Source organism: Scyliorhinus torazame, chromosome 11, assembly GCF_047496885.1.
Source record: "Scyliorhinus torazame isolate Kashiwa2021f chromosome 11, sScyTor2.1, whole genome shotgun sequence".
NCBI lineage: Eukaryota > Metazoa > Chordata > Chondrichthyes > Carcharhiniformes > Scyliorhinidae > Scyliorhinus > Scyliorhinus torazame.
The window spans coordinates 33,235,431-33,262,570 of record NC_092717.1 but is presented as its reverse complement, the minus strand read 5'-3'; the positions used below and the strand labels follow the sequence as shown (position 1 = coordinate 33,262,570).

At 41.9% G+C, this 27,140-nt stretch overlaps 1 protein-coding gene across 1 annotated transcript in view; it reads left to right on the top strand.

Moving 5' to 3' along the window:
* The window catches only part of socs6a (suppressor of cytokine signaling 6a), a 67,361-nt gene that overhangs the window by 14,229 nt on the left and 25,992 nt on the right, over nt 1-27,140 (top strand). The gene's annotated exons all lie outside the window — the stretch shown is intronic.

Below are 27,140 nucleotides of genomic sequence, written 5' to 3'. Positions count from 1 at the left end.
ACATGCCTCCAAAGTGCTGTAAGATTTTCTCACAAATGGGGCAGAGAAACTGGCATGTATCTGTTTTTTTGACTTGCTTGCTGAACATGTGATTGTAGTGTAATTTCCAAATTCATTGTGGTTTATGTTTGCATGCCCAACAGTTAATGTGCAGTGATTCTCATCATTGTATTGCAATATGTACGTTGGGATGATCATGCATGATGAGTAATATTTGGTGGAGGTAGTCCAATATGCCTGAGCTGAAGATTTTGGCTTCTGGTGTAATTGGATCCTTGATTTAGGTGCCAGAGGCTGGTGTTATAATTGACAATCCCTGATTTGCTTACTGAATGTTACACTGAATACAAAGTGATGAAAATGAAGCAGCACTTCAGACTATCAAAGGCCCGTACAGTGGAAGTACAGGTTTTGTTTGTGAGTAACCTGTTTTACCTGGCACTAATGCCACTACGAGCTTGAAATTGGATTTGTGTCCATGCTGCCCACACATTGATTTCCTGATCTCAGCCGAGAGGAGTGATATTCCCTCAGAACAAAATTAATCAACTAGGAAGGTGCCTTAGACTCACTGACACAAATGCGGTTGCTAGATAAGAAACCTGTTTCCAGAGGCCCGGGCGTTCCTACCCTCAAATTCTTTTGGCCACAGGATACAGCATGGCTTTGAAAAAGCATAAAACTAAAGCCAGAGAAAAATGCAATGAACACAACAGGCTACATAAGTCGATGCCATGGTTGCTATGTTTTGGGGTTTCTTTGCTAACTCTTAGCATAAATCTGAGATTGGAAGTCATGTTTTTGAATCACTTCTCCCTCTGCATAAGAATTTAAAAATGTTTGTGATTTCAGGGCAGCACGGTAGCACAGTGGTTAGCACTGTTGCTTCACAGCACCAAGGACCCAGGTTCGATTCCCGGCTTGGGTCACTGTCTGTGCGGAGTCTGCACGTTCTCCCCATGTCTGCGTGGTTTTCCTCCGGGTGCTCCGGTTTCCTCCCACAAGTCACGAAAGACGTGTTTGTTAAGGGAATTGGAAATTCTGAATTCCCCCCTCGGTGTACCCGAGCAGGCGCCGTAGTGTGGCTACTACGATTTTTACAATAACTTAATGTAAGCCTACTTGTGACACTAATAAAGATGATTATTATTATTCTTTTTGCCTTCCTTACCATGTACTATCTCAGACTGACAAGCCAAGCGATGAATCCAGGCTTCAGTTTACTGCTCTGCACAATGCATTCGGAGCTGTACAACTGAACAATCCAAAGTAGTTATCTTCTCAGTTCCTTCAGTAGCTAAGTGTCTGGCCTCCACTTCCGTCTCCTCATAATCCTGGGCCTCTGTAAATGGGGTTCCTATCTGAAGGCATCTTCTTCTACAACTTCTTTGGTTCTCCAAACGAAACTGAGATCAGGAAGGCATTGCCTTTCCATTGGGTAAGCATTGGACACAAATCGAATTTCAAGCTTGTAATGGTATAGAATGCTGGAGTTTCTGGGCACTGCACCTGCTTCCAACCGTTCTCTCAGATGCGTATGGCTTTAACTTTTGCAAACCTCCATGTCTGCTGATATTTGCAATCATTACTGGCTAATTTCAGTTACTCCAGTATAATATTTATAAGTTAGGGGAATGTATTGTGAATGCAAAAACTAAAGTTGAATTACGTTGGCAAGACTGCTTGAAGGGAGGATTAAATTCGAACAAAACTAGTTATCTCCCAATCCAACTTTACTTAGGGGGAGGGTAGGCTGAGAGTACTCCTAAATATGATTATTCAAAGACAAATGTTGGCAATTTGCATTGATATAGCACCTAAACATTCAAGGTGCCTCTGAGGAGCATAATCAGACAAAAATATTAAAACCTTGTCAAAAAAAAGATTTTAAGACAAATTAATCCAAGAGGTAGATTTTGAGGAGTGAGCATTGGAGTCATTTAGAAAGAAATTTGTAGTGCTTAGGACCTAGATAGCCAAGGGGGGACCAAGGAAGTCAAGGATGCATAAGAGGCCAAAATTGGAGGAAGGTGGAGTTCGACGTAGGGATCGACGAGGCTTCAGAGATTGGGAGGGGTAAGGCCATGGAAGGATTTGAGCACAAAGATGAGAATTTTTAAACTCTGCACATTGAAGGGGAGCCAGTGTAGACCAACGGATCTTGGGACTTGGTACACATTACAATATGGATGACCGAGTTTTGGACGAGCTCAAGTTTATGGACGATGTAATGTAGTAGGCCAGCTAGGAGAGCATTTGAATAGTCAAATCTGGAGGTAACAAAAGTTTGGAAGAGGGATTCAACAGCAGATAGGCTAATGCAGGGATGGAGATGGTCAATTTTCAGGCGTGGGAATAGGTGATAATGATAGAGTGAAGATCAGATTGGAAGCTCAGTTCAGGATCAAATGGGATGCCAAATTTGCGAACAGACTGATTCACCTGAGAGAGTAGCCAAGGAAGGCAATCGATTTAGTGTGGAAGGAACAGAGTTTTTGTGGGAGAGTCAGAGACAATGGCTTCGACCCATCGAATATTTAATTGGAGGAAATTTTGGTTAATCCAATATTGAATGTCGGCCAAACAACCTGACACTACAGGGCTAATGGTGAAGTTGAGAGAAGGGTGGTGAGATCAAGCTGGGTATCGTCAGCGTACTTGACGAGTTTTTGGACGGTGTTGACAAGAACGAGGAAAGGGCCAAAGATAAATCAATGTGGCAGTACAGAGGTATTGATGCGGAAGTGGGAAGACTTGTCATTGCAGGAGAATCTCCAGCTATGACTGAACAGATGAGACTGAAACCCCATGAGGGCAATCCCACCCAGCTGAAAAACTGAAGCGGATGGTGTGGTCAAGTGTGTCGAGGGCTGTAGACAGAACAAGAAGGATGAGAAAGGATCACGTCATCACCACAGTCACGAAGGATGCCATTGTTTAGCATTAATACGTGCCGATTCAGTGCTGTAACAGGGGGAAACCTGAGAGGTTCAAAATGGAGTTCTGGGAAGAGACACAACTTTGACATAACTTATTTTAAAATATTGATTCGTAGTACTTTATACCCACTGTACACTGATAATTGTTGATTAAGACACAGTCTGTATTTTGGAGGTCTTTGTTCATATATTGTCATTGACGTGCAAAGTTAATGTTTTAAAAAACATTTTTTTAATACGTGTGATGCAATTGTGGAACAAATTGTCAGCCAGATTGGTGAAGCAGAAAGCCTTAGCCACTCTTGAAATAACTTGGAATTTCTGTTACTAAAGGGGATATGTGGCATTTAACTCCTGAATCACAGTAAGGAAACTGATGAGATGAGTTTGGAAGTGCTGGTTAGTTGGATAAATAGTATTTTGCTGCCCACAGCATTAATGTGCTGGTACGTACCTGACAGCTTGCATATAGTCTCGGGTGTCATATTGACATTTGAAAAGAAATATAGACCTGAAATTGAGTACTTCCATTACATTTTGGTGCCTTGTTGGCTGGCATCTGTTGATATTGGTATGTGTCAAAACTGATGCACTTTATCCCAGTTAGAAATTGATTTGCAAAACTGCAGAAATCCACATTTGATTCTTCTTCCGTAATGAAATTTGGAAGACTTCACAAAGCACATCTTACTAATTTGAGCAGAGAACATTTCAAGATTGATTTTTTTTTTTACAGTATTAGGTTGACAATACTCGGCAGCACATGTCATATTATATCATCTGTTACCTCTACTTTATCAAATTCAACTTAAACTGCACCAATGTCACGCTTTCTGGACAGCATGCCGTGGCAAATGCTACATCAATTATTAGACCTGCAATTCACACTATCCATTAGGTTTACTCGTCATCCTCCATGGCAGTAATTCACTTACATACTGGAGGTCTGGAATGCCATGATGCACTTTTCTCAAGTGTATTATTTTATTCAGCTTGCTCATGTACAAAATATTTGTATGTTCTCCCTTTTTCAGCGTATGTTTCCTCCGGTGCTCCGGTTTCCTCCCACAGTTCAAAGATGTGCGGGTTAGGTGGATTGGCTGTGCTAAATTACCCCTTAGTGTCCATGGATGTGCAGGTTAGGTTACGGGGATAGGGCGGGTTGGATGGGGGAGTGAATATGGATAGTGCTCATTCAAAGGGTCAGCGCAGACTTGATAGGTTGAATGGCCTCCTTCTGCACTTTAGGGATTCTATGATTTTTGAAATCCTTATAATGCAGAAGGAGGCCATTCAGCCCATCAAGTCTGCACCAGCCCTCCAAAAGAAAATGCGACCTAGGCCCACTTCCCCGCCCTATCCCCATAACGGCGTGCGTTGACCATGGCCCATCGACCTAACCTGCACGTCTTTGGACTGTGGGAGGAAACCGGAGTATCTGAAGGAAACCCACGCAGACATGGGGAGAACATGCAAACTCCACACAGGCAGTCACCCAAGACTGAAATGTAGCCTGGGTCCCTGGGGTTGTGTGGTTGCAGTGCTAACCACTGTGACACCATGACACTTGTACCCCATTCTACCTTGAACAAAAACATTGTACTTGGGCCACAAACATACAACATGCTGCAGTCATGGCTGTACTCTCACAGATTGTTCTTATCGCTCTCTTCCATTTTGCTTTTTAATGTTCATATAATTAGTTCCTTGTTTTTGGCTTGCTCATCCTCGGATTCTCCATGTCTTTCACCGCACAGGACAAGTAATACTACTCTCACCATTACTGCAGTATCTTTGTTTTGTTTTAGCTGTAAGAATGTTCTGCAAGTAGTTAACAATGTAATTGTTATTAAATTGTACTGAGAAGTTTACAAGCTCAGGTAAACTGTGGTAAATCAGTTTAGCAATGACCTTAGACCTCATCCGATCTTATTGTATTTGGCAAACTTTGGACTGTCCTTTAATTACATTGCAATTGTTTGAAGTGCTGGCTGATGTTGGACTGCAAACTGTAATCCTGTACATGTTCATGCTGCCTTTATTTTTACATAGCTTGTATAATTTAGATTTTTTATTATCAGATGTTATGGCATCAAGTGTACCAAATTGATAAATAATACATGTAGACAACTTTCTAAGTGGGAGGCCACATTATAAGTGTGCTGTGTTGAGAATGCTAAAATTCAATTCCTGATAAATGTTACAGCAGTGGGCCTTGTGGAACAAGGTGTCTGTCGCACATAGCATGATTATGCCTCGAGCAATTTCGCCAATATGTAGTTTGTCCTGATCATACGCTCTTGACCTTTTCAGACAATCTTTGTATGTAACCGTCTGCTGCTCATATCCTAACTCCCAAAACATCTTGTTCACCCATTGCTCCTGTGTCCGCTGACCTGGCTCCTGGTCCTACCATACCTTGATGTTAAAATTTTCATGCATGTTTTTGATACCATCCATGGCTTGTGCATCGCTATATTTGGAATGCCCTGCAGCCCTCTTTTCTCTACACCCTTCCAATTCTGGCCTCTTGCGTATCTCATTTTCATCACTTCATTGGCACCTGTGCCTTCGGCTGCCCAGGCCCGAAGCTTTGGAATTCCCGCTCTAAACTTGTATTCTCCTCTCTTCCCCCCCCCTTCCAGGATGCTTCTTAAAACTTAATTCTTTGAGCAAATCTTTAGTCGCATGACCTAATGTGACTGTCCGATTTCCTTTGATAGCCCTCCTATGATATGCCTAGAATACCGCATAAATGCAAGTTGTTGTAAGATAAGCATGAGCACTGGTTAGTGTTTACTCGATATTTCGATGACTTGGGATGTATGTCCACTCGGTTTGTGCATCCATTCAACATAATGAGCAATGTAGCTTTAAGAAAGTGAAGAAAAGCATTGGTGACATGTGGCGTTTAAATGAGATTGAATAAGTTCCTGCAGTTAATATGTAATTTCTCCAATAATAGAAAATCCAGGCACTGAGAAGTCTGCAACCCTTAGGCTTAAATTTCAATTTAATTTATATTTGCACACTTTTTTGCATTATGGTATCATTAGTCCCATGACATCATATAACTACACAACCTGGAGTTGGGGGTGGTTGCTACCTGCTTTCAGTAAATTAAATTTGAACATTACTGAGGAAGAATGAGGGAAAAGCCATTTGACTCTGTAAACAATTTGAGTTTTATACCGTTTCACCTAGATGGTCATAATCTGAATAAGTATAAGAACAGGTGTAGACCATTCAGCCTCTCGAGTCTCTTCTGCCATCAGTTTGATTAGGGCATATTTCTATTTGACCTCCCATCGACCTGCCTTATTCCACACCCTTCTCTATAAAAACTTATCAATCTCAGTTTTGTAGTCTTCAATTGACTGAGCCCCATCAGCTTTTTGGGGAGAGAATTCCAGATTACCGCTAATCTTTGTATAAGGAAGTGCTTTCACAATATCACCTCTGAAGGACCTAGCTCTTAATTTTAAGGCTATGCCCCATTGTTCTGAACTTTCCCACCAGAGAATATTTCTTTCTACCCTCCCCGATAAAATATTCTAATCATCTTAAACATTTCAATTAGTTGACCCCTTAATCTTCCATATTCAAGGGAATATAGAACCAGTCCTCCCAGTTTAACCCATTTCGGCTGATATTCTGGTGAATCTATTTTTCTATCTCCCTCCCATTTCAGCTATTTTCCGGTAGCTGGTATGTCCTGCACCTATTTTTGACAGGAAATTTCTGTTGGAAGACGTTCTGTTTTGTGAAAACACCTTGCAGCTTTATCAGAGGTGACTCAGTATGTGTCGAAATTGAGAACATGCCTGAGCTAAAAACTGAACCTAAAGTCCTATCCAAGGAGTTGTGTAATAGTTAAGTTTTATCTGTGTTTCCAGTAAGTGATAAGAGCGGCCACTATTTATGTCTGGGAAGTCATGAAGTTTGATCTTTATATTTTGAGCAGAAGTAGTATGTAATATAACTACGTTTGTCATTGACATATGAATAAGAGAAATGAACCTAGATTTGCTATAATATGACTCGGTCTTTGAAGATGATATTTTATTTGAAAGTAACACTTTAGAGGGAAACATGCTGTTGCAACAAGTTTTAAAAAACATGATATTAAATCCCAGCTTCATGGACAAGAAGCTTGAATAGTGACAACAAGAGAAAACAAATGATACGTTGTATTTGTGGCTAATTTTGGCATTTTGCAACATGTAAAGATTTGCAAACTTGAGGTAAGTGTTGCACTTTTATGGTTGGATATATAAATCTTTGCGCTTTTCTGAGGTTATAAATAACCCCTCTAATAGTTAGTACTCAACTCGGTGAAGAAAATAAGATGGTTGTTCAGAAAAATCCCCCCCTCCCGTTACGATGCCTGGTCAGATCCCAAAAGTAGCTAAGATACTGGATCAGAACCACAATGTTTTAAGACTGTGCGGAAAGATCGATTCTCTCCAGGAGTGATTGCATAAGAAATAGGGCTTGGTTATTTTTTACAAACAAAACTTTTTTAAAACAAAAGAAAAACAATATTTTAAACTTCTTAACGAGATAATACATGTATCGCTTAACCCTAGCACACAATTTCCCATTAAACAGTACGTAAAATGAACATAGAGCTCTTAACTACTTATGCAGGCAGGCAAAAGTGATTCTTGAATTTGCAGAACATACTCCTGCTGTTAGTGCAGCTCCTTCAAACCCTATCCCTGTGGCAGCTTTTCATGATCTCTCCTGGTGGCATTCCAAGCCTTCTGCCCCCACCTGTTCAAACAGGATACTTTTATCTCTCTATGCTTTACCCAGCCCCTCACAGATCGTTCTGTCCATGCATGTCCAGACTTCAACTCATCATCGCTATCTAGGTTTATGCTTACCCACTCCCATTTCCACAAAAGAACAGGGCCATGTTATGAGTATGCAATTAACTTCCAATTTACAGACCAAAGAGGCCATCATAGGTAAATGGCTGGTCAGATCAGAATGTCCCGGAGGACAATGTATCTTTTAAGTCTGAATGGGAGAATGTAACTCAGGCCAGGTGTGGCTGTATGCCTTTGACTCAGTGCTAGCAGTTTTACCCTTAGTCTGTTATGTTAAGTAATGGGTTAAGAGACATTGCAATTAGTTGTCTCATTTATGCAAAGTATCCATTAATTGACACTGATATGTAAAGGGGCTTCAGGTGACCTCTGTCAGGCGATGTATAGTTAGAGTTTTGTGCAAAGGCTGTTGGAATGAAATAAATGTGTGTTTGTGAAAAAGGAACAGAACTTTAGACTCTTCATATCACAGCAACTAAAACGTCTAACAATTGGTAGCAGAGGATGGTTGTTGTGTAAATGTGAAGGGTTGAAAGATACAACTTTTCCAGATCAAACCAAGGAGTGAGTGAGAAAAGAAAAAAAAAAAGGGATATATGGCTGAACCAAGGATAAAGATGGCTGGATATGACTATCCTCCCTTATTTTCTGAAAGGGAATCGTACGACCAATGGAGAAGTGCAGTAGTTATGTGGACTAAGGTAACTGCTTTTGGAAAGAGAAAACGAGGTATGGCATTGGCTCTTTCTCCACCATATGGCAGTAAAATCCGAAACAAAGTGCTTTCTGAGCTGGAATTGGAAGAGTTAGACTCAGAAGAACATAGAACATAAAGGTCTGGAGACTTTATTACATTACATGGATAAGATTTATAAGAAAGATGACTTGTTAAGTGCGTATGAAGCATGGTCGGATTTTGATAAGTTCGGGAAAATGGAGGATATTCCCATGGAAGACTATATAATGGCATTTGGCAGACTATATAAAAGGCTGCAGAAACACAACCTGGAATTTCCACAATCTATGTTGGCCTTTAAATTACTTGACTGTGCTAGAGTGAGCAACACGGATAGGCTCCTGGTTTTGACAGGAGTTCAGTTTACTGATAAGGATACCTTATTCAAACAGATGACAAAAGCTTTACAAATGTTTCTGGGGAAACATTCGATTCCGATGGCTCTGATGACCCAAATAGGTCAGCCTGCAATAAGGCAGAATATGGAAGATACACTAGTAACAGGATGGCAACATCGTATGTCTACGAACAGGGCTCAAGACTAGAGACCGAGACAAGGAAATTATGAAGACAGAAACCCAGTTAGAACCTACAATAGGAAGATTAACCCCAGAAATGCACGGGGCATGATAAATCGATGTTTTCGATGTGACTCAATACCATTATGCTTTCAACTGTCCAACTCGTTATGATAGAGTGTTTGAAGCGGCACATGACACGGAAGAGTCAGAAGAGGAAAAAGATAGTGACCAGAAAGAAGTAATGAGGGTGTTGGTTGCAGAATCCTTCAACTGTGCTATATTGGACAGTGGCTACACATCTACTGTGTGGAATTGACTGGTTAAAATGTTACCTGGACTCTTTGAATGCTGAAAATCGTAACAAGGTTAAGGAATTTGAAAGTTCCACAAGTTTCAGGTTTGGGGATGATAATACTCTGAAGTCGCTGAAAAGAGTGGTGATCCCTTGCAATATTGCCGGAGTGAATCATTTCATTAGCACGGATGTTGTATCAAGTGAGATACCTTTGCTTCTGAGCAGACCGTCGATGAAGAAAGCACACATGAAACTGGATATGGAACAGGATAAGGCAACAGTTTTTGGAAAGACTGTGGACGTACAATTTACACAGTCGGGACACTATTGTATTCCATTACTGACAAATAATATTTCAAGCAGGGTGGTTAAGGGTGTGTTAATGGCAGTTGAAAATGGGACTTTAGCTGATAAAAAGCTTGTGGTATTAAAACTGCATAGGCAATTTGCACATCCGTCTCCTTGGAGACTGAAAAAATTATTAAAGGATGCAGGGTAAGGGATGACGACTATACTAAACTGATAGAACAGGTTAGTGACCGCTGTGAAGTTTGTAGGAAGTACAGAAGGACACCAGCACGACCAATAGTAACCCTACCTTTGGCCAGGGATTTTATCGACATTGTGGCCATGGACCTTAAGATCTGGGATAAAGCAAATAATATATTTATTTAGCATTTTGTAGATTTAGCAACCAGATTTAGTCAATCAACGATTGTACGAAGAAAAGAAAAGAGAGTAATTCTGGATCAAATCGTGGAAAAATGGATAGGGACAGGAATGGGTCCACCGGCAAAATTCCTTATGGACAATGGGGGAGAATTTGCTAATGATGAGTTTAGGGATATGTGTGAAAACATGAATATCAGATTTATGAATACGGCTGCAGAAAGCCCATTTAGTAATGGTGTCTGTGAAAGAAATCATGCTGTCATAGATGACATGCTTCGGAAAATTTTGGCAGATCAACCAAATTGCAGGCTAAATTCAGCTTTAGCATGAGCAGTACATGCAAAGAATTCATTGCAGATGGTTGGGGTTTAGTGTTTGGTAGAAATCCTAAAATTCCGTCAATTTTGGATGACCAGCCTCCAGCTTGGGAGGGGACTACAATTACCTCTGGTTTTGCTGAACATTTAAATGCATTACATAGCAGTAGAAAAGCTTTTTTGGAAGCAGAAGTCTCTGAAAGAATTCACAGAGCTTTAAGACTCTTCAGATGCCATTTTTCAGCAAGGAGGCATGGTATGCTAGAAGAGAGACAATTCTAATGAATGGAAAGGCCCAGGGACGATCATAGGCATAGATGGTAAAACAATTATTTTGCAACATGGTAATCAAACTGTTAGGGTACATTCATCAAGGATAATGGGTACAGATTACAAATTTTCAAATTTAGACAGAGCAGACAGACATGACGAGGAACCAGAGTCATCTGGTACGCATGTGTTACAGAACTATGAGGACCAATTAACTGATGTAGACAGGGTTTCTGTGGAGGAATACAACACTTCTGGTGAATTAAAACAGGCCATTTTTCCGAAAGGGCAACTGCCAAAAGTTGGGACAAAAGTGACATACTTGCCTGAAGGGTCTAGTCAATGGAAGGATGCAACTGTTATCAGTAGAGCAGGGAAATTCACTGGAAAGTATAAACATTGGTTGAATGTACAGCATTCAGGGGAAGGAGTCAAGACAATGGATTGGGAAGTTCAAAAATGGAGGGCACAGAAACGCAGTGCCAGTTCAGATAATACATCGGATAGTGAACAGGTCCGCAGGAAAAGGTCGAGAACTATTGAAAGGACATCCCACAGTAGAAGGGAACGATCAAGCAGTAGCAGTACAGAACGAGATACCAGGCGGGAGAGGGGACGTAGTTTATCAAGATCTCGGAACATGAGTAAGACTAGGAATACTAATAGGAGTAGAAGCCCACATGCACGTGCGATTTTGGTGGCTTCAAATATATTAGATGAAAAAGTTATCAAAGAAGCTAAACAGCAAGAATTGCATAATTGGAGTGAATTTGGGGTATACACGGAAGTACCGGATAGGGGACAAAGAGCTCTATCCCACAGATGGATTTGCACGGAAAAGGTTCTTCCGAATGGAACTTATAAGGCAAAGGCCAGGCTTGTGGCAAGGGGATTTGAAGAAAACTTAGAAGATCAGGATTTAAGGGTAGATTCACCTACAGCAGGAAAGGTTATTTTAAAGATCTTCTTGGCTCTATTAGCCGCAAAGGCATGAGAATGCAAATCTATAGATATAAAAGCTGCCTTTTTGCAGGGGCATCAGCTCCAGAGAGACATTTTTCTCCATCCTCCTAAAGAAGCAGCTAACACAGAAAGGGGTACTCTGGAAGTTGAACAAATGTGTATATGGATTAAATGATGCATCTAGAGTCTGGTATTTTTCGGTAAGGTCAGTTTTGTTAAAGTTAGGCTGTTGCCAGTTAAAAACAGATCCTGCAATGTTTTACTGGCACTATAAAGGAAATCTTTCTGGCATTTTTATGATGCATGTCGATGATTTTTGGTGGGGTGAGACTAGTGATTTTGAAGCTATTGTAATCTCTGGTTTGAGGAAAGAATTCAGGGTTGGAAGTCAGGCTTCCAGTACATTTAAATATATTGAACTGGAAATTGGACAGACTAAGTTCCGGGCAACTTTACGTCAGCAATCTTATTTGGAAAGCATCAGCCCAATAGCAATTAGTCGTGGCCGAGTTTCACAAAAAGACGCAATGGTTTCAAAGATAGAAAAAGAGCAACTGCGAAATTTAATTGGGCAAATGAACTGGTTAGGTATACAGACTAGACTGGACGTGAGTTTTGATGTCTTAGAGTTGAGTACAAAAATGAATGATCCCAAAGTGGAAGACCTAATAAGAGCAAATAAAGCATTGGCCAAACTAAAAATGCAGGAGTGTGTTTTGAAGTTCCCGGTTTTAGGTGACCGTAGGCACTTGAAACTCATAGTTTATAGTGATGCGTCCTACGCAAATTTATGTGATGGGGTTTCAAGCGCAGGAGGTTTTATAATTTTCCTTTTGGGGAACAATGGTAAATGTTGCCCGCTTGTGTGGGAAACAAAATAAGGAGAGTGATAAAAAGCACTTTGGCTGCTGAGACGTTATGCCTTGTAGAGGCGGTGGAAATGGCCTTTTATATAAGTATGATATTGACAGAGATTAGGGGATTTGGGTAACGCACCTATTGACTGTCACATTGGCAAATCCCTGTGGGAAAACGTGCATTCTACAAAAAGTGTCATTGAAAAGAGGTTACGGATAGACATCGCAAGTTTGAAGCAGATGTTGGACAGAGGGGAAATAACAAAAATTAAATGGGTCGACAGGCGCTAACAACTGTCAGACTGTTTTACGAAAAGAGGGGCGAGTTCACAGAAACTTTTGGATATTGTTAATGAAGGGCGCTTGTTTCTGTGACTTTTTTTTTTCTTTCTCGTCCAAACAAAAAAAAGGGGGAAATCGTGTGTGATTTTGAGTTTCTTGAAATTTTGTTTTCACCTAATTTTTTTTTTTCTCCAAGGAAGGGGAGACTGTTAAGTAATGGGTTAAGAGACATTGCAATTAGTTGTCTCATTTATGTTAAATATCTATTAATTGACACTGATGTGTAAAGGGGTTCAGGTGGCCGCTGTCAGGTGATGTATAGTTAGAGTTTTGTGCAAAGGCTGTTGGAATGAAATAAATGTATGTTTATGAAAAGGAACAGAACTTTAGACTCTTCATATCACAGCAACTAAAACGTCTAACAAGTTAACCCCTAAATTGCCCACTACATCTTCGATCCAATATCCTAACATCTCTGTTTTGTAACACCCCCCACCTTCCAGTAGCCGTTACTTCTTTGCCAATTTTGATTTGTAGTTTCCTTTAACTTGATTGGTGCTTTCCATTCCTCCTTTCTCTTTGCTGATCCATTATATTTCCTTGTTAGTTAATCAACAATCCCAATATTTTAAAATTATGCAAAGATATGATAGTAGAAGAATAAATGATGTATAATAATCTTTACTGATGTCACAAGTAGGCTTGCATTAACATTGCAATGAAGTTACTGTGACAATCCCCTAGTCGCCATACTCCGGCGCCTGTTCGGGCACACTGCGGGAGAATTCAGAATGTCCAATTCACCTAACAAGCACGTCTTTCGGGATTGTGGGAACAAACCGGAGCACCCGAGGAAACCCACGCAGACATGGGGAGAATGGGCAGACTGCGCACAGACAGTGATCCAAGCTGGGAAACAAACCGGGGTCCCTGGTGCAATGAAGCAACAGTGCTAACCACATGCTACTGTGCCGCCCCTACATCTTTGGATTGTGAGGGTGAGACCCCTGGGGAGAATGTATAAACTCCACACGGGCAGTGACCCGGGATCGGGATCGTACCCGGGTCCTCGGCGCTGTGAGGCAGCAGTGCTAACCACTGTGCCACCGTTCTGTCCCAAAAGGATGATAGTTATTCTGGTCCAGATATTTCAGGATGGTTCTCTCCAGTTGCTGTGGCAGCTTTGAAGGAGATTGGTGAAAGAGGTGGAAAATGGCTCTTTCGTTCGGTTTTTCAGTGATCTGCTGAGATTAGGAAGGGAGGCAGGCCGGTGGTTGCTGTGGCGAGTTTCAGAAACCCTGTAACATACGGTAAACTATTCACCATCGCAATAACCAGTTTGTAGCATGTTTTATTTAATTGTATGAAGGCGTGGCTGAATCCTTGATTGTTGAATTTCATGCTGCAACTTGTCATGCAAAATTAAGAAAAAAAATGTGTTTCTCTTTTCATTGTAACTTTGAGGAAGGGGTTAGAAGTGTCTATTTCTTTGACTGTCTCCTGACAAACAGCTGGAAATCGGAACACGGTGGTATTCTCCCGTCCCATAAGATGATGGTTTGCACAGTAGTGGGTGACTGTGTTAGGTCTGTCTCCAATGTTGTGTCAAAATCTGTGACAAAATTGGAGTGTAATTTCCAGGGTGCAGACCTAGGCAAAATTTATGGAGACTCTGGGATACCCAAGTATCAGGACCCATCCAAAGGATTAGCACTGACTTGCCAGAAGAAGTTGCTGGAAAGATGACTTATTTGGAACATCTTTAGGCTCCGCTCCAGATTTTGTAGTCAGGCATCGCTTCCTTTACCCACAACTCTCCACTAGATAGCGGAGCTATTCGGCCATAACTGGGAGTTTGTTTCATGAGTGCCAGGGCCTGCACACTGCATGCCCGAGGGCCAAACCTCCTCTCGTTCCTCTGGATCTTTAGCCTGGGCGACAGGGCCCCAGTTTCAGTATGTTGCCACGAGGTGGGACGGCTGAAGACTTGCTGATGGAGAGGTTGTGTACTGACAGGGAGAGACTTTCATTTAACACAGACAACTTCAAACCGCCTGCTGATTTTTTTTGCCCAAAACATTCACCAACTCTATAAGTTAGGGGTGGAAAGGACAAAAATTATTAACCTGACATAGAGCAATTTTATTTTCTCCTCCATTGCATACATTTTTCAAAATGCTGCTTTTTATTTTAAGATTTCTTGATGTGCCACAGACAAAATACGTGCTCTCCGGGTCCAGAATGCTTCCATTGCTTTCTCTTTGTTGGTGGGTGCAGAGTGGAATAAACAATTTAAGCAGCTTGACTATTGTAGCATGTGGTACTGCTCTGCTGATGTGGTTTCTTTTTAATTGAGGGCTTTAGATGTGAAACTTGCTTCTCTGTTAACTGTTCCAGTAAAGCCCTGGGCTAAACTTCTGTGCTGCAAGCAAAACTTCTTTAAATAATTCATAATGTTTATAAAGCAAAAAAAACCTCCAGTCCAGAGATGAAACAATCTTGAATCATCTTTTTGTATGAGTCAAGTGTAATGATGTATTATCCAAACCTCCTCGCTCTCCCATGTTCCCTCAGAAACTAGACTATGATTTGTATTTAAGTAGGAAACGTAGCGGCAGTTCATTTTGGAGACTTGTATTGAAAATAATGGCCATGACTGAAGTGCTTCTCAGTTTAATGTCTCTAAATTGCTGATTGCTAGTAGAAGAATGACAGGATTGGTGATTTATAGTGCTAATTTTTTTCCTTTAATTTTACATTTGTCAGAACTGCTAGTAATTGCAGAAACATGTTCATGAATTAGCTGCAAACAGTGTGTTTTGTTTGGGGGTAAAAAGTAAGTACGCTGACAAAAGCAGACTTCTGACTATTTATCACCAATCAAGTTCATGGGATGTTTTGAAGTGGCAATGACAACAGTCCTGATGGTGCGGTTTTCTGGAGTTCCTTTTCAGCTGGCCTACCCAATAATACCCCGTTTCATGGTTTGGCAACTTCTGGGAAAATATCCAGCGCTTAGTGTCTCCAAGCTATTCACACAACCTCCAGGTTTTAGCCAGTTCACACAGTACCTCTACTGTCTCCTTTTCCGCCAAACAGAAAAGCCTGGCCTCTTCCTGCGAGTAATTTGCTGCTTAACTTCTCAAGAATTCTGTGTTCCTCTTTTTATCTCTGTCTGCTGTCTCTTTGTGCCTGTATCAGTGCACTGATAACCTTCATCCCCCAGCGCCTCTACCTGTAGTTCTGCTTTGTGTCTGCTGCTTTCCTTTTGTGTCAGCCTGCCATAAAGCATCTTTCTTAACTTCCCCTTCCTGCTGGTACTGTTTCAAGATCATCAGGTCATATGGACCAATATTTTTTATGGATCTCAGAAAGTCCGAATTGATTTCTTTACAATTGGTGCACACTTGTAAAGGCCTTATCAAACATTCTTTAAAAGATCTGTTGAATCCGTAATTGTATTTAAGAAATTCAAAAATGTCCTGACTGTACTGCTTCTGGGTCAAAGATTGTCACATATTAAGTACAACTGCAATGTTACCTTGGCATTTTTGTTTGGTTAAAATAACTCCACTAAAAGCATCAACATAATGTCTGTCTTTCAAGCTTTTTTAATGGCTTTCAGTGCAAATTAAACACTTTTTCATGAATTGTGAAAGGTGGTGGGAGGATATTTACATGGGTTAATTGGTAGTGGATTTAAAAATTATGCAGTGGGATTTTGTCATGTAGACATTCAACCTTAATTTGAATTATCACAAAATGGCAACCATTATAAGATACAAAGTTAAATCTTGTTTTAAAAGAAATCATTTTGCCGACTTAATTAAGCAGTCTAAAACTGGTTGAAATCTTTTGGTCCTTACATTTAACTCGGGTGACTCATTGATGTTAACTAACATTGCTGCCACCTTCGTAGAATCTTCTAGAAAACAAGGAGGCCATTCAGCTCATTGTACCTGCTTCTATCAAAATCCTTAATAATTTTGAACACTATGGACACCTATTTGTGGCAGCCACCAGTTTGCACCGGGGGGCTGGATGGGGGGGTTTCAGAGGTGGCAGCGAGCTGGGATCGAGCGGTTTGGGGACCTGTTTATTGACAGCAGCTTTCCGTGCTTGGAGGAGGAGTTTGAGCTGCCCAGGGGGAATGAGTTCCGCTACCTGCAGATGAAGGACTTTGTGCAGAGGCTGGTTTCGACCTTTCCGCACCTACCGTCCCAGGGGACACAGGACAAGGTAGTGTCGAAAGTGGGGGAGGGGAAATTTATAAAGAACTCACGGAATGGGAGGGAACCCCAATAGGGGCAGTAAAGCGAAAATGGGAGGGAGAGTTGGGCAAGGAATTAGGCGGGGTCGTGGGAGGATGTCCAGAGTAGAGTTAATGCGTCCTCGTCGTGTGCCAGGCTTAGCCTGATAACAGTTCAAGGTGGTCCACAGGGCGCATATGACTGTGGCCCGTATGAGCAGGTTCTTTGAAGGGGTGGAGGATAGGTGTGGGCGGTGTGCGGGAGGGACCGCAAATCATGTCCACATGTTTTGGGCACGTCTGAAGCTTAGGGGATTCTGGCAAGGATTTGCCGATATCATGTCCACGATATTGAAGATAGGGGTGGTTCCGAATCCAGAGGTGGTGGTTTTCGGTGTGTTGGCAGACCCGGAAGTCCAGGGGCCGAGAGAGGCTGATGTCTTGGTCTTTGCCTCCTTGGCAGCCTGGAGACGGATCTTATTGGCATGGAGAGACTCGGAACTCCCAAAATCGGGGGAATGGGTCAGTGACATGGCCGAGTTTCTCAGGCTTGAGAAGATCAAGTTCGCCCTGAGTGGATGGATGCTAGGGTTCACCCGGAGTTGGCAGCCGTTTATTGACTCCTTTGGGGAAAATTAAGCTGTCAGCAGATATAAGGTTGGGGGGGGGGGAGGGGGAGGTTGTTGGTTGAGGTGGGAAATAGTTAGTGGGAAAGGGGATGGGGGAACTGTGTATGTAAGCCGTGCTGGATGGGTTTGGTTGTTGGTTCGGTGGGTGTTATTTGTTCTGTTGTTTTTTTCCCCTTGAAAATTGTTGTTAAAAATTATATATGCCTTAGGGCAGCACGGTGGCGCAGTGGGTTAGCACTGCAGCCTCACGGCGCCGAGGTCCCAGGTTTGATCCCAGCTCTGGGTCACTGTACGTGTGGAATTTGCACATTCTCCCCATGTTTGCGTGGGTCTGCTCCCCCACAACCCAAAGATGTGCAGGGTAGGTGGATTGGCGACGCTAAATTGCCCATTAATTGGAAAAAATGAATTGGGTACTCTAAATTTTAAAAACAATTATATATGCCTTAATAAAAATATTTTCAAAAAAGATTTTTTTTAAATAATAATTTTGAACACGTTTATCCAGTATTACCTTCACCATCTCTGTTCTAATTATAACAATCTCAACTTCTCTAGCCTCTCTACATTTCTGAAGACCCTTATCCTTGGTACGATTCTCGGAAATCTCCTCCTCACTTTGCATGGTATCCAGATTTTGACACAATACCCCCGCTGAGCTCTAACCAGTTATTTATAAAGGTTTAACTTCTTTGCTTATGTGCTCTATACCTCTATAAAGTCCAGGGTCCTATATATTATTTTTTTAACAACCTAACCCCACAACAATTTGTGTGCGCAAATTCCCAGCTCCCTGCTCCTACACGCCCATTTACAGTTGTATCATTATGTTTATAATGCCTCTCCTCATTTGTCCTTCTAAAGTGCATCATGTCACAATTCTCTGTATTATGTTGCATCTGCCCACTTCAGCCTCGGTCCTCTTGATGTCTGCTGTCATATCCATCACCGTTTACTACATTTCTGAGTTTTATCATTTTATACTGCAATACATTTCCACAATCTGCCAAAGTGGGATATTTACTCCACATTGTGTGTCACCTTGTTGAGGTTTGCAGAATTTAATTTGTCAGTGATTGTGTGTGGTGTAAGCATTTAATGATTCCTTGGGTGTGTCTTCCACTGTGACGACCAAAATACAAATGTTAATCTGTCTATGCCTTAGCGTAACGAGTGAACGAGGTGTTAAATTATTATTAGCAATAGCAAAGCAGATGTTATGTTCCTCCTGAAAATCCATACTCTATCATGCTGATCCCTGAAAGTGTTGAGAATGGAGTACTTTTCTTTACATCCTGTGCGTGATAATTATAAATTGAGTCTTACATTCCCACTCTTGGTAATGGAGAATCTGAATTGTTATTTGCTGTTTCACAACATGTAAATGGTGTGTTGAAATGGCTTATGCCACTTTATTATAAGGAAATCCGTTTAGATGGCTGTAAAATCTTTGTTCAGTTAAGCAGAAAAACACTCAGAATTACTTGGAAAAAGATAAACATAGCAATACTTGAAATCAATGTACTGATGATTTTCATAATCTGGGTAGTGAGAGTTTAAATTTACTGTTAATGAAAGACATTTAAATGCAATTAGCTTGTCAAAGTAAAGCTTGTATCAATTTTAGCTTTATTGGAAATATGACATTTAAAAAAATAAATTTAGAGTACCCAATTCATTTTTTCCAATTAAGGGGCAATTTAGCATGTTCAATCCACCTACCCTGCACATCTTTGGGTTGTGGGAGCGAAACCCACGCAAACACGGGGAGAACGTGCAAACTCCACACGGACAGTGACCCAGAGCCGAGATCGAACCTGGGACCTCGGCGTGTGAGACTGCAGTGCTACCACTGCGGCACCGTGCTGCCGGAAATATGACATTTCTAACAGAACATTGTTCAGATGTCATTGAAGTTTGAACATTTTAAATTGAATAAATAATATTTGAGGAATGTCTTGAGCAACGGGAGAGATAAAGCGTTATTCCACAACAGTTCTAGGCAGTCAATATAAATTCAGGAAGTCAACATCTGCAATTTAAAAAAAATTGATACAGGTCAAGAATCATCCAGTTGTGCAATGCAGAGCTTTCTGGTTGATGTGGGTCATCAAGAGGTCCATGAGAACGGATGTGAATGGTGACCGGTGGCAGGAGTATGTGCATGTGTGATATGGTTGAATGCTGGAGTTTGTATGCTTAAACCTCCAGGAGTATGTGGAACCAGAGCTGACAGGCCCTGGTGCCTCAGGGTACGATGTTGGGACCACTGGCTGCTGTTTCTGATTTCCTCAAATGATGTGCATTCAGAGATTCAATGCAAAGTGGCAGTTTTGCAGATGGCACCAACCTAGCAGGAGTGCTGGAATCAAAAGAGACACTTCAGAAGTTACAGAATGAATTAACAAGAAAGTAAAATCTTGCATTTATATAAGCACATTTCACCACTACCGGATGTCCCGAAGCGTTTGCAGCCAGTGAGGTACTTTATGAGGCATTGTCGCTGTTGGACATAATAATTAAATGGCCAATCAATGGTGAATGAAATTGAATGTATATAATTGTAAAGTGCATTCCTATGGCAAGATAGAAAATGAACATACTCCATGAAAGTGTTGAAATAGCTAAGATTGATGCTGGACGAGACCTAAGAAAGGAAAAAAAAAACGTATATTTAAATTGGCCTTTCACAACCTCTGGGCATCCCAAACCACTTGCTAGCCGATGAAATCAGAGGAAGTGCTTATCAAACAGCTTTGTTCTAGTTAGACCGCAGCTTAACTGCTCTGTCCAGTTTTGTTGCCAAGAAACAATATAGACATTCAAATCCTGGAGGGAGAAGAACTCCAAAATTGAGGGGGGAATGTTTGGTTTGATTTAGATTTATTGTCACGTGTACCGAGGTACAGTGAAAGTATTGTTCTGCGTACAGTCCAGCCAGATCGTTCCATACATGAAAAAACATACGACATACAATAAATACACAATGTGAATCCATAAACATAGACATCAGATGAAGCATACGGAGTGCAGTGGTACAGAGTAGAGAAGATGCGTAGAAAGGTCAAATCAGTCCATAAGAGGGTCATTCAGGAGTCTGGTAACAGCAGGGAAGAAGCTATTTTTGAATCTGTTAGTGTGTGTTCTTAGACTTTTGTATCTTCTGCCCGATGGAAGAGGTTGGAAGAAAGAATAACCCAGATAGGAGGGGTCGTTGATTATGCTGGCCACTTTCCCAAGGCAGCGGGAGGTGTAGACAGAGTCAATAGATGGGAGGCGGGTTCACGTGATGGACTGGGCTGTGTTCACAACTCTCCGTAGTTTCTTACGGTCTTGGGTCGAGCAGTTGCTATACCAAACTGTGATGCAGCCAGGTAGGATGCTTTCTATAGTTCATCTGTAAAAATTGGTAAGAGTCAATGTGGACATGGAATCATAGAATTTACAGTGCAGAAGGAGGCCATTTGGCCCATCAAGTCTGCACCAGCTCTTGGAAAGAGCACCCTACTTCAGCCCATGTCTCCACCCTATTCCCGTAACCCAGTAACCCCACCTAACCTTTTTGGACACTATAAGGGCAATTTATCATGGCCAATCCACCTAACCTGCACATCTTTGTACTGTGGGAGGACACCGGAGCAGCCGGAGGAAACCCACGCAGACACAGGGAGAACGTGCAAACTCTGCACAGACAGTGACCCAAGCCGGGAACTGAACCTGGGATCTGGAGCTGTGAAGCAACTGTGCTACCATGATGCCCTCGATGCCGTAGATTCCTGAGGAAGTATAGGCGCTGCTGTGCTTTCTTGGTTATAGCATCGACGTGGGTGGGCCAGGACAGATTGTTGGTGATGTGCACACCTCAATATTTGAAGATGTTAACCATCTCCATCTCTGTACCATTGATGCAAACAGCAGTGCGTACGACACTTGAAGTCACTGAACAGCTCCCTAGTTTTGCCGACATTGAGGGAGAGATTGTTGTCGCTACACCACTCCACTAGTTTCTCTATCTCCCTCCTGTACTCTGACTCACCGTTGTTTGAGATCCGACCCACTACGGTCATCAGCAAACTGGTAGATGGAGCTGGAGCCAAATTTTGCCACACAGTTGTGTGTGTGTTTGTGTGTGTGTATAGGGAATATAGTAGTGGGCTAAATATGCTGCCTTGCGGGGCCTTGGTATTGAGGACTATCATGGAGGAGGTGTTGTTGTTTATCCATACTGATTGTGGTCTATGGGTCAGGAAGTCAACCAGTTGCAGAGAGAGGAGCTAAGTTCTTGGTTTTAGAGTTTTGATTTGAACTAGGCTGGGATTATGGTGTTGAAGGCGGAGCTGCAGTCAATGAATAGGAGTCTGACGTAGGAGTCCTTGCTGTCAGGATGTTCCAGGGATGAGTGCAGGGCCAGGGAAATTGCGTCTGCTGTGGACTGGTTGTGGCGGTATACGAATTGCATACTGGGTCAATGCATTCTGGGAGTATGGAGTTGGTGTGTCTCATGACCAACCTCTCGAAGCACTTCATAATGATAGATGTCAAGGCCACTGAACGGTAGTAATTGAGGCAAATTGCCTGGTTCTTTGGCACCGGTATGATGGTGGTCTTCTTGAAACAGATGGGAACCTCGGAACGGAGTAGGGAGAGGTTGAAGATGTTCGGGAACACCCACCAGTTGGTCCTCTCAGGATATGAGTGCACGACCAAGGACTCCGTTAGGACCTGTTGCTTTCCGACGATTCACTTTCAAGAAGGCTGATCTGACTTTGGAAGCTGTGATGGTAGGTATGGGTGTGTCCGAGGCTGTTGGGGCAGTTGACAGTGGTTTGTTAGTTTCCTGCTCAAAACGAAAATAGAATGCATTGAATTCATCAGGGAGGGGTGCTCTGTTGTTGGCTTTGCTTTGTAGCCCGTTATATTGTTTAACCGTTGCCACAACTGACAAGAGTTTGCGTCGTTAATCTGCGCCTCCAGCTTCGTCTGGTATTGTCTCTTGACTTCCTTGATAGCTTTGCAGAAGTCGTATCTAGATTTTTTTTGTACAGGCCGGGGTTACCTATTCTGAACACCTTGGACATGGCCTTCAGTTGGGAGTGAGTCTTCTGGTTAAACAATGGTTTCCGGTTGGGGAACGCATGTACTACCATTTTTGGCATGTAATCTTCTACACATTTACTGATGAAGTCTGTGACGGTGGTGTTGTACCCGTTTAGGTTGGCCGCTGAGTTCTTGAATATGGACCAGTCCATTGACTTCAAGCAGTCACATAGGAGCTCGTCTGTTGCTTCGAACCAGCATTGCACAACTTTCTTAACCGGATTCTCCCACTTAAGTTTCTGCCGATGTGCCGGGAGAAGATGCACCGTCTTGTGGTCAATTTTCCGAAGTGCGGTTAAGGGATTGATTGGTTGGTGCCCTTGATGTTTGTGTATCAGTGGTCAAGGATGTTGGGGCCCCTGGTGGGACAGGAAATGTGTTGGTGGAATTTAGGCAGTACACTCTTCAAGTTGGCCTGGTTGAGGTCCTTGGCCACGATGAACAAGGCCTCTGGGTATTGTTTCATTGTTATTTATAGCAGTGTATAATCCACCAAGCGTCTTTTTCACTTCTGGCTGGGGTGGGATGTAGGCCAGCGTGATGATGGCAGAAGTGAACTTGTGTGGAAGGTAGTATGGGCGGCACTTCACAGTCAGGTATTCCAGGACCGGATAGCAGTAGTTTACCAGGGTCGCCACGTCCGAGCACCAGGAGGAGGAGATGAGGAGGTAAACCCCTCCACCCTTCACTTTGCCTGATGATGCCTTTCGGTGTTTCCCTCACATCCTGGGTTGGCGGCTGCTTCTGGATGGTCCTGGGATACGATGGGATCCCGTACGTTGTATCAGCGTGAGCAGTTCAACTTTGAGAGAATGTGGGTGAAATCTTCTGGCTGTTCACAGTGGTGGAATCGTCTGGTCCCGTCGATGACGCACCCCCCGCCGTGGGTTTCCCGGCGGCGAGGGGTGGATCTATTTGGAAATCCCATTGACAGCAGCATGACCAGAAGATCCCGCTATCAAGAAACCCGGGAAGCCAGAGAATCTCGCCCGCTATCTGAGAGGTAATCTTATAGAGATCTCAAAATGTTGTTCAGGATCTGAAAACATTACAGAATGTGACTACTTTTGCACTTCGGGAGTAGAACGAGGCATTTAGGTTTAAACTAGTCAAACGTAATTTTGGAACTGATATCAAGAAGATAGAAAAATAGGCCTTGGCTAATAACTGCAATAACCTTGCAGGATGTTTTATTAATGGCAAAACCTGGAAATCATTTCAGGAACAATTGGATGTCATAGAATTGAAATGTGCTTATATTTGGATGGATGAATTAAGATGAATAATTTCCATGTAAAATTATTTTGTGTTTAATGATCACAGGATTTGTGTGTTGTTTCAAGAATATGCAGTGAATTTAACCTTCTGATAACACCCCTGCAAGAAGTGTAGAACATTGGAGTCACTGCTAGCAATACATTTGAAGTATTACATATGAGTGTTAAAGGTTAGAAATGTGATTGCTTGCAGCAGTAACTTTAAAAATAAGGAATTGGGTATCATGTACATTGGCTTAATTGCAACCACATTCCAGTTCGCTTTACTGTTGGCATTGCACGCTTATGTTTTCTTTAACGGGTTGAGCATTTGTTTAAAAACCTGTCAAGGTCGCCACCAGGATTTCAGTGAAGTATGTTGCTGAGAGCCGCCATCAAACTGGAGAATTACTTTTCCTTTTTTATATCTTGTGGTTGCCTAAAATGTGTGCTTGTGCTCGCCTTTTGACGATGTGTTTGAAATGCAAGTCATATTTTGACCAGGCCTACAGCCTAAAGGTGGGGTAGATGGTAAAAGTGGCTTGTTTCTATATCATATAGTGTAGATTTATTTGTTCTTAAGGGCAGCACGGTAGCATTGTGGATAGCACAATTGCTTCACAGCTCCATGGTCCCAGGTTCGATTCCGGCTTGGGTCATTGTCTGTGCGGAGTCTGCACATCCTCCCCGTGTCTGCGTGGGTTTCCTCCGGGTGCTCCGGTTTCCTCCCACAGTCCAAAGATGTGCGGGTTAGGTGAATTGGCCAATGATAAATTACCCTTAATGTCCAAATTGCCCTTGGTGTTGGGTGGAGGTGTTGACCTTGGGTAGGGTGCTCTTTCCAAGAGCCGGTGCAGACTCAAAGGGCCGAATGGCCTCCTTCTGCACTGTAAATTCAATGATAATCTATGATTTATCGAGGACAAAGGTTCGGCACAACATCGTGGGCCGAAGGGCCTGTTCTGTGCTGTATTTTCTATGTTGTATTTTCTATGTCCTAGATAACATGGATGTTGAAAACTGGTGACTCTAGAACGTTTCTTTTTTCCATGGTCTGTTTTTTTTTTTGCCTTCTGCCCTTGGTTCTGGCCTTCCCTGCCACATTCTAGTCGGTAAACATTTTCTCCATTGATATAACTGGTGCTTTTACATATGTAACAGATATTGTTCAGGATGGTTTAAAGTTGTGCGAAGGCAATACCGTTTGACTGCAGTATGTAGCATTTCAAATACCCAATGCCATTGAATTCTGGAAAATCTCATGACTATCGCGTGAGTCAGCTTATATGGGAACTGAAACGAGTGACTCTCCCTGACCACAGTTGGTTTGCATTTGTTTTCTAACTGTGATACACTGTGGGACTCTGACCCAAATAGGAAAGTAGACCAGCTAGATCAACTGTGGAGTTAAAATTGCAGCAGAGCATGTTTGTTCATCTAATTCTGATGAAGGGATATAGCTGCATAATTAACAGCTTATTTTATTTACAACAGGAGACTTTCTTTCTTGTGGCAGGTTCTTGCAAGCAGCACTGTTAACAGGAAAAAGACTGAAGTAAATTACATCTATTCTTGCATCTTAATAATTCACCTGTATGTCTGAGGTCTATATTGGTTGAGTTTTAGACCTTTCATCTGGTGTAGTTGAGCAACAAGCTTACATAATTATAATAATGTTATTATTGTCGCAAGTAGGCTTATATTAACACCGCAATTAAGTTACTGTGAAATTCCTCTAGTCGCCACACTCTGGCACCTGTTCAGGTCCACTGAGAGAGAATTCAGAATGACCAAATTACCTAACAGCACGTCTTTCGTGACTTGAGCGCCGGAGCACCCAGAGGAAACCCACGCAGACATGGGGAGAATGTGCAGACAGCGCACAGATAGTGACCCAAGCTGGGAATCGAACCTGGGACCCTGGCGCTGTGAAGCAACCACACTAACCACTGTGCTACCATGTCATTTACCGTGCTTCGAGTCATTTAATAATATATTCATATTATAAATACCTTTGTTACCATTGAGGATGTGAAATTAGCAAAATGTAACAATAATATGGTATCAAATTTTGTTATATTGGATTATTGAAGATTTGGAAGCGTTATTCCAATGAATCTGAATCAGTGCCAACTTTCATAAGTAGCTTGTGACATTATAGAGTGGTTTTCCTTTACAAGTTCCTTAATTGTCTGATTTTTAAAAATCAAAACATTGATTTTGTGGAGAGGATTCTGTGCTAACATTATCAAAGGACAATAGCATGCTTAACAGATTTGATTATGAGAAAGCCAAAACTAGAAGTGACTGTGCAGTACTGTACATGCTCCATGTGACAATGCTAGACATCATTCTGTTTTTTTGGCAGTTTCAATTTGAGACAATAACTTGAACTTTGGCTGACATACACTGTAAGGATTTACTGTCTTTCTATTTACAATACTTAGATAGATTAACATAATCCATAGGGAAAGGATTGTGGGGCACAGTAGCCTATGTCTGTCTAACTCTTTTTAAGTTTGTTGTAAGAATTCAATTATAGTGCATAAAATGCTACCAACTGGCTAGTGTGGCTTTTTCTGTCACAAAGCATGCACACAGTTTATATAGAATCTCTACCCCTTCTTACACAATATATCTCTGCTACCTGCACTCTTTAAGACTTCCCCTGTTCCCCAAACAACATCAAATTGAATAATCAGCTATAGTTACCACACAATACAGGGATGATACTCCAATCTGTGAACCATCCTTTTCCTGGCCCAGCGAAGATTTTCCGTACTGCCTTGGCTCTAAGACTTAGACGCCAGTCTGCTTTTTGAGACTGCTAGATGGTAACTGCTCCTCCTGGCTTCTCGGGGTGTGGGCAATTATACCTTTGTTGTTCTTTGATTATGCCTTCTGTGTATTCGGGTGTCTGCCCCTAATCACTTCCTCGATTATACCTTAACATATGTATATCTCATGGACCTTCCCAATCATCTATAATCTGTTTCTCCTCCATAAGCCATTCACACCTGATTATCATTTAAGCTGCCATTCTAACCTCATTACCGGGAGAGACGCCTACCAATTGAGGCCCTTTGAATACTGTCAACTGCTTTCTCCATGCAGATTCATGACCGTATTCAACGAATAATGTAGCAGCTAAAGAAAATCATTAAAACTTAAATTGAGAGGAAAATATATTTTTTAAATTGTGCACATAAATATTTCCATCCA